The sequence below is a fragment of the Hordeum vulgare genome, chromosome 6H (genome assembly GCF_904849725.1).
Source record: "Hordeum vulgare subsp. vulgare chromosome 6H, MorexV3_pseudomolecules_assembly, whole genome shotgun sequence".
Lineage (NCBI taxonomy): Eukaryota > Viridiplantae > Streptophyta > Magnoliopsida > Poales > Poaceae > Hordeum > Hordeum vulgare.
The window spans coordinates 432,846,708-432,855,627 of record NC_058523.1 but is presented as its reverse complement, the minus strand read 5'-3'; positions in this window follow the sequence as shown (position 1 = coordinate 432,855,627).

Genomic DNA, 8,920 nt, shown 5'->3' with positions numbered 1-8,920 from the left:
GTAGTGCCCTGGTTCTCCGCACTTGTAACAGATCACCTGATTAGCATGTGGTGCAGCATTGCTAGATGGACCACCATAGGTTTTTGCTGGAGGGTTGGTCTGAGTCGCCTGAGGCACCACATAGGATGGCCTCGGGGTATATCTTGGCGGCAGAGAGCTATTTGGAACCCACATCCTACGTTTTGGGAACGCGGAACCAGATGACGAGCCAGAGTCACGGAAGTGCTTCTTTATGGCTTCATAGTCGGTATGACCAGTCTCGGCACTAATCACCTTGTTCACAAGAGCTTGAAAGCTTGTACACTTGTGGAGGCGCAGATCACGATGAAGCTCAGGGCTCAGACCCTTGCGGAATCTTGCTTGCTTATTGGTATAAGTTGACAGCTCTTCAGTTGCATAGCGGGCGAGGTTACCGAACTCGCGGCTATAAGCATCCACGGTCAATTTTCCCTGGGTGAAGGCACATAATTCCTCTCGCTTACGGTCCATCAGACCCTCTGGAATATGGTGCAGATGGAAGGCTGCACTAAAGTCTGCCCATGTGGCTGCTGGTCCGACAGGACGCATAGCTTCAAAGTTCTCCCACCATAGATTGGCGGGTCCTTCCATAAAGTACGCCGCAAAGATCACCTTGTCGGCCTCAGAAACATTTGCAGAGTGAATCTTGCATGTTATACTACAAAACCAGTCATCAGCTTCGAGGGGATCGACGGAGTGATGGAACTTCAGAGGATTCAGCTTCACGAAGTCATTGAGGGACACTGCATCATTCCTCGGTTGACGAGCCGTATTTTGCTCAATACGCTCTAGTAGACGGTTGGTCTCCCTTTGGTTTCTTTCTTCCTCAAGCATAAGTTCCGCCAGAGAAGGCGGGTGAGGCAGTTCCTCCTACGATTCTTGACTACCCTCTCCCTTCTCATGAGCAAGGGCACGGTTCAACCTGGTGAACACCATCCTGACAAACAAACTCACAGCTTAGACCAATATCAACATCAATACTAACTATGGATAAAGAATGCACTGAACACATGGAATGCGGAAATGAACATCCGAACAACATGGTAACAAGCAACTGCTATATATACACCATGGTTGATACACACCATTACATAGTTCAGTACAACCTTAACCGAAGAGCAAACTACTGAAAAGATGATACTACTCATCAGAGGCTTTCCAGGCTTCCTATACATTATTTATCTATGCCTCCGGAACTCATCTCACGACATAAGCATACTCCACAAGACACACAGGACTGTGGAAGTACAACTACTACCATACTACTCTTCCACTCACGGATTCACGCATCCACATAGAACATCTCATAAAGGTTGCCTCCATGGCCTGGGATCTCACCTGCGGATCAGGAAATACTCGAGCCTGAGACCCATGGGAACCGTAAGGACACGGGTGTGGCCTTGGTCCCCTGACTGGTGGTAGTAGAGGTCCTCGAAGAGGGGTGACTCCTCCTATAGCAGGCCAGTCAACATGAGCCGGAAGATGGGTCCTAACAGGGTTCAACATCTCCATATCTCCATACCCTGTCTGGACTACAGGTGTCAGCTGTGTCAAAGCTGTCCACAGACGGGCACGTGTAGCATAGAGCTCCATACGAAGGGCACGAGCATCCCTATCTCTATTCTCTAGCATCTCAGTGGTGGACTGCAGCAACGGATCCTCCATAGAGGAATCAAAGTAGATCCCACTGAGGTATCCTTCTTCTCCTGGCTGAGAGGCGGGAACATAGCAGAACTCTGAATTCTGCAGCAGTGCATGTCTGGCCCTCATAATGGTCAACATTGAATAGGCAGCATCTTGTACTACCATGTCAACAGTAACCCCCAATCCCTAAGACCAATGGATCGGCTCCTCGGCTCCAGGGTAATCTGGGAATACCCTAATAGTGCACAGATACTGACTCTGATTAAAATCCCGGTACTGCTCCTCCACTGTATACTCTAGGTACCAGCGATAACCGGCTACTGACATCATCCTGACTGGCATGGCCGTGTGACCCGGCACATCAATGCACCTAGTCAGACGCACCACCTGACGAGAAGGACGGCCAGACATCTAAAATAAGGAGTAATGCAAAGGCATTAGAGCTCTGAAGACAAAATTGGGCAGCATAACGGCTATAAATGCTCAAAAACAATTTTGAGACAACCCACAAAAGATAGGATAGCATAACCACTCAACTATCAAGTTCAATTCCATGGTCATAAAAACGTACTTTCTTTTCCTTGGAATAAAAACAAACCCGGAGTAACTCTCGACTCGTTATCCTATAATCTACCGATCAGTACTACACGATCCTGAGAGAAATATAAGTAACCTAGTTCTTAATCCCCGCAGAGAAGACGAGGATGACCAGAATAGAATAATTTAAGAATAGAAGCAAGAATCTTACGTTCCCTTCCACAAACAATTCCCTTATATATAACTAAAGGAATTCTGGACTCAACTTCGACCAGTTTGGCTTAGTAATCCTATAGTCAGTCAGGCTCTGATACCAACGCTGTCAGGACCCCAATCCTAAGCCATAGGAATCCAGCGTGTAACACATCACATCTCTTTGCGGTCTCACGCACGGTTATCCCCACGGCTGCAGCTTTACCTTAGCCGGGACCGTTTGCGCCTTTCGACTCGTGTATGCAATTGTGTCGCTAGCATTCCGATGTCAAAGAACCCGGGTCGACATGTCTAGTCATAAGCTCAAGTGGCAGTTCCGTACACGGACAGGCATACCTGGCCCAGCAAAGCAGGTGTCGGTCAACAACGAGTGTAAACGAGTCGTAGCAAGCAACAAGGACTCCATTACACCCGTGACATTTCCCCAAAGGGACAGACACATTAGCTAAGAAGGACACATGCCGGTCAACCAATGTGTCCAGAGCAGTAACGAACTACCAAGGCACGGTGGAATCACAAAGGGGCATTTCCCCGTAAGGAGTGCTACTAGGACATACGACTACGTGTTCGAACCCCGTACATATCAAGTACAACACACGTACGCATGGCATACCGATATGCATAGATACATCGATGGCATCACAACATAACCATAACCATACAAACTTTATTTAGAAGGCTCGGAAGAGCCTCACACATAATATTACACAGATAAGGGTCTCATGACCCATCATCACAAGTCATTCAAACAAGTCTTACAAGCCAACGGAAGATTAAAACTGTCTGAGTACAGACAGATGGAAAGGTAAAAGCACATGGCCTGACTATCTACAAACCCAACCTAGGGCCAGATCATAGCTTGGACACCAGCTACTCGTCGTCGTCAATGTCTAGATAGAACCCACCATTAGGGTCATTAACAAACTCTGCAACAATTTATTAAGCAAACATGAGTACAAAAGTACTCAGGAAGATTCTTAGAATAATCTATCTACTCATGCAACTGTATCAACAAGGGGTTGTGGGGTTTCAAGCAGAAAGCCAGCTTTGACTCTTGGCTAGACAAACTACATTTACAAATAGTTTTGACAACTCTGTTTTCTCGCACACGAGTCCACTAACACCACAACAATACTCCATCATGGAATCATTCCGTCTCCCTACAGAAATGCCATCCATGACACTCACACTTATCTTGACATTTTTATGAGTAGCCATTATAGTTGTCTATGAACAACATATGTTTCCAAGTAGTCCATATCCGTGGACGCGGCTATTCGAATAGATCATAACCCTGCAGGGGTGTACTTCTTCACACACGCTCTCGCCACTTATCGCTATGTGCATGTCATGCACCTCGGCAACCTTCAAGCGGAAGCCCGGCAACGGAGTCGGCCACGACCGTTAACCACGCTAATACCTAGTCCAGGTTTATCGCCTATCTGAGGGTAACCCGCACGGAAGTCTGGTCGAGGTTTCCACCACGGCCCCAAACGATGCGCAGGGTTCCCAAGCCCACCATCCGGGTGCCACTTCGTACACCGTGCCACTGCCTACCACATCATAGCCCACCTCTAAGGCCAGCACTATGCACGGCCTCCAGCATAACTATAAACACCAGAAACTACTTGCAACTCCTGGACCGAGTACTAGGAAATTAATAAGTCGAGCGGGGTCATATTTCAGGGCCCAGCATGTGGTAGTATCTTCTCTTGTATTACATACACAGAACTCAGTTCCTAAGGACGGTTCCAATGAAACAACTCGCCATGTATTCCTACATAGCCTTTCATCGGTACCTTTACCAAATCAGGTTCAATCACACAACCTTTATTAACAAAACACATTCTCACGATCCTGTTCATCGCCTAGATGACAGACCATACACAACTCTAAGCATAGCATGCATAGCAGGATAAGACACATCATGGCTCAAGCATCTACCACGTATGTTAGGTTGCAAGGTTTAGCTAATTACTGTGACAAAGACAGGTCATGCAACGGAATGGGTTCAATTAACGTGGTAAAAGCATTGGAAGCATTTTGACATAATGCAATAAATAAGAGCAGGAGCGAGAACATGGGATTTATCGGGTTGATCAAAATGGTTGCTTGCCTTGTTGCTCAGCAGAGGGGTGATATCCGTCAGTCGGATCATCAGTCGCATCCAAAGGGGCGGGGCCTACCGAATAACAACATACAAATATTAACAATCATATGCAACAGTCGTGATGCATGAACATGGCATGAAATGAAAGGTGATATCATTCAGTGTGGTTGGTGAAACCTTAGTTTGCATCTGGTTTGAAATCCAAATTCAAATATCATTTGAAATGGCATATTTATCTTAATAATTTAATTGATTTGACCTGATGCTATTTCATAACTTTATTTTTCATGCATGAAAGTAGCACCATTGTGTTCATTGAATTTTTCTAATCAATTTGCATGTATTATTTGTCTGATTTGGAGTTATATTCAAATTTCTATGAATTTCCAAAGTTTTGCAATTATTCTGGAATTATAATAAAACTAGAATTAGATTTATTGCATCAGCATGACATTAGCATGTTAGCTGGCCATTGAAAGTCAAACCTAACCAGTGGGACCCACTAGTCAGTGACTCTGGTCAGTTTTAGATTAAGTTTAAACTTAATTAGCTAATTAACAGGACTGGACCCACATGTCAGTGACTATTTGACTTTTAATATAATTTTTATTTTTATTTTGACTAAACTTTAATTAAACAGGGGGCTGGCCCCACTTGCCAGAGACTCAGGGGAGTCAACCTCACCGGCGATGGGGTCAAACCCACCGGCGGCGAGGCTCCGGCGACCACCAGAACGACGGAGGGCCTCGAGTTTGCTATTCCGGTGACCAAAGGCACGGCGGAGGGCACCACACGATCGGCCGCTCGATAGCAGCTCCATTTTTGCAAAGAGCAGGGGCTGAAACCACCGGAGATGACGCCAGCGACGAGCTCAGCGGCTGCCGGAGTTCGGGCTCCATCGGGATCATAGCTACGGGGCCTATCACGCACGGGGCTGGGCTCGTACAGCACCTACATGATGCACTGAAGCTAACGGTGGCCTCAGAATGACCAGTCGATCACCAGAGAGCTACCGGCGATGTGGTACCGCGGCGGATTTCTTCGGGCTCCGGTGCAATCAGGGCCTAGGGCTCGGGATCGAAGGGGAAAAGGAGGGGAAAAGCACCCTGAGCTCACAGGGAGTGCAGAGGCGACGAGAGCGGGCTCGGGGACGGTCTGAGGAGGGAGAACGACGGCGGCGAGCACCGGGAATCCGAGGTTGAAGACGATGGTGTCACGGTGTTGCATGGGCTCGAGGGCTCTTCTCCTTTGGCAGGGACGACCAGCTCGTCGAGGCGGAGCGAACGGTGCATTCAGAGGCGAGGGAGGACGGCCGGAGTGAAGGCTAGCTCGAGCTCGAGCTTGCAGCAATGGCGGCCAAGAGGGGAAGAGGCATAGTGGCGAATGAGGAGGGGGAGAGGATGGGAACGAGCTCGGGGGGCTTATCCTCACTCTCCAGCTCAGCCGGGCGAGCCAGGCATGCTTGCTACTTCTCAAACAACAGCGCCAAAATTTGACACGTTGACGGAGACTTTATTGCGTTGGTTTTTTCCCTTGAAGAGGAAAGGGTGATGCAGCACAGGAGCAGTAAGTATTTTCCTCAGTTTGAGAACCAAGGTATCAATCCAGTAGGAGAATCTCGTCAAGTCCAGAGTACCTGTGCAAACACAAAATAGCTTGCACCCAACGCTATAAAGGGGTTGTCAATCCCTTCAAGATTGTTTGCAAAGTGAGATCTGAAGGCGGAAAGTGCAACGAAGTAAAAAGTGTAAGGCTGAAAATATGGTGTGGAGTAGACCCGGGGGCCATAGTGTTCACTAGAGGCTTCTCTCAAAATAGCGAGTATTACGGTGGGTGAACAAATTACTGTCGAGCAATTGATAGGACCTGATCATAAATCCACAATTCATCGGATCTCGACAAACACACCGCAAAAGAAGATTACATCGGATAGATCTCCACGAAGATCATGGAGAACTTTGTATTGAAGGTCTAAGAGAGAGAAGAAGCCATCTAGCTACTAGCTATGGACCTGTAGGTCTATGGTGAACTACTCACGCATCATCGGAGAGGTCATGGTGTTGATGGAGAAGCCCTCCGTATCTGAATCCCCCTCCGACAGGGCACCAGAATGTGCCCCAGATGGGATCTCACGGAGACAGAAGCTTGAGGCGGCGGAAAAGTACTTTTGATGATCTCCTGATTTTTTATGGAATTTTTGGGAATATATAGGCGCGAAACCTAGGGCAAAGGAGCCTCAAGGAGCCCACAAGCCAGGGGGCCACGGCCTCCCCCTGGCTGCGCCATGAGGGCTTGTGGGGTCCCTGGTGGGCCCCTGCCCTGATTCTCCGGCTGTCCAATCTTTTTCTGTTCCGGAAAAAATCTATTTGGCAGTTTCATTCCGTTTGGACTCCGTTCAAAATCCTGCTCTGAAAGGGGTCAAAAACATGGAAAAAAACAGGAACTGGCGCTTGGCACTAAGTTAATAAGTTAGTCCCAAAAAGTATATAAAAGGTATACAAAACATCCAAAGTTTGACAAGATAATAGCATGAAACCATCAAAAATTATAGATACATTGGAGACGTATCAATGCTCACACGTGCGTGGCCGCGCCATAGGGAGCGGCGGCCACCTCCTGCTCCGACCGGCGAAGGAGGAAGACAACAGAAGAGGGGGAGATGGGCCTTGGCCAAGGTAAGCGTCGGATAACCCTTTTTCCATTTGTTTTTCATTTCTGTTTCTGTTAATTACTTTCTGACTTTGTTTTGTTTAATTTTTGGCTCCAAACTATTCCTAAAATAGTTTGAAACATGCTGAAATGTTATTTGGAATATTTCCAATATATAAAAGTTTCAGCGTTTTTGAAAACTTTGAAATATTTGAAATCAATTATATAGTTGATTTTAGTAGCTTTTAACTTTAAAATTAAAATGCAAAAGCACTTTGAAAATATATTTCACCCCTCATATTTTGTTTTCATCATTTATTAGAAATGATGAACTTTACTAATGGCCATTTTGGAAACTTTAATTTTCCACCAAATTTGAATTGCTTTTGAATATAGAGTTGCTAGGGTTTGCTTTTGTTTTCTTTGCTTTGCTTTTGATTTCATTTCACTTTCTTGGATGCATTGAAGAAGACATGAGCACAAACTTTCTATACTCTAATAGGGATCAGGGATGTGACAAGTAGTGAGCACAAGGTAACATATATCATGCAATGATGAAGTCTAACTCTCTTCCTATGCATTGGCATGTCATAAAAGAACAATCCATGCACATCAAGTAAAGGCCAATACATAGCATAAGAAGTTTCTTACAATTTTATCGTATTGGAAACATAGAGAGGTGGAGATGTAGTTCCTCTCTCATAATAATTGCAAGTAGGAGCAGCAAGCACATGCATATTATATTCATCAAAATCATGATGTGTAATAGTAGAAGGCAACCCATCTATGTAATCCGTAATAAGAGCAAACTTCTCCGATATAGTGTAGTTGGGAGAGTTCAAAAAGATAATAGGACTATCATAAGTGGGTGTGCTAGCAACAAATTTCATGTTTAACATAAGGAACTATAGCAAGTTCATCTTCATAAGCATCATTCATATTGGCATCGTGGCCACAAGCATAGCAAGCATCAAGTTCATCAAAAAGGGATATTTCAAATGAATCGAAGGGATCATAGCAATCAACATAGCATTCATCCCTCGGTAAGAACGAAGGGAACTTAAACAATGTATGAGTTGAAGAGTTACTCTCATTAGAAGGTGGGCACGGGTAGCTAGTCCACTCTTCCTCCTTTTCTTCTTCGCTCTCCTCCTCATCTTTTTCATCTAATAAGCTCACAGTTTCAGCATTTTCTTCTTCCATAGTTTCCTGCAAAATATTAGCCTCTTCTTGGGCAGCGGAGAATTTCTCCATAAATCGATAAATATGGGCATTATATTCATAATTAGTATAACAATAACGAAGCATAACCAAATTTTCAGATCGGTAAACAGCATCATCATTATCATCACACTTTTTAAACAAAGCTTCAATTTCATAAGCACCCATAAAAGCAACAAACTCTTCTATTTGTTCCACATCCTAGTAATCATATATACCATTAGCATAAGAAGCCAAGGTTTCATTAGCATTAAATTTACAAGAAAAGGGAAGGTGTTTAGCCTTCATCCTAAAGCAACAAGTAATATCATATCTCAAGCATAGATCCCAAGCATACCATTTCAACATATGAATTTGTTCCCATAATAGTTTCCCTTTTTGAGTCAAGTGATAATCCCTAAAGTATTCACGCTGATCCAACGTGTATCCCATTATATAATTGAATGGGGTTTTCTCAAGATTATTAAAGAAGTGCATAATATTTTCCACATAACGAGCATCGAGGGTTTTAGGAGGTTCCCCATCTCC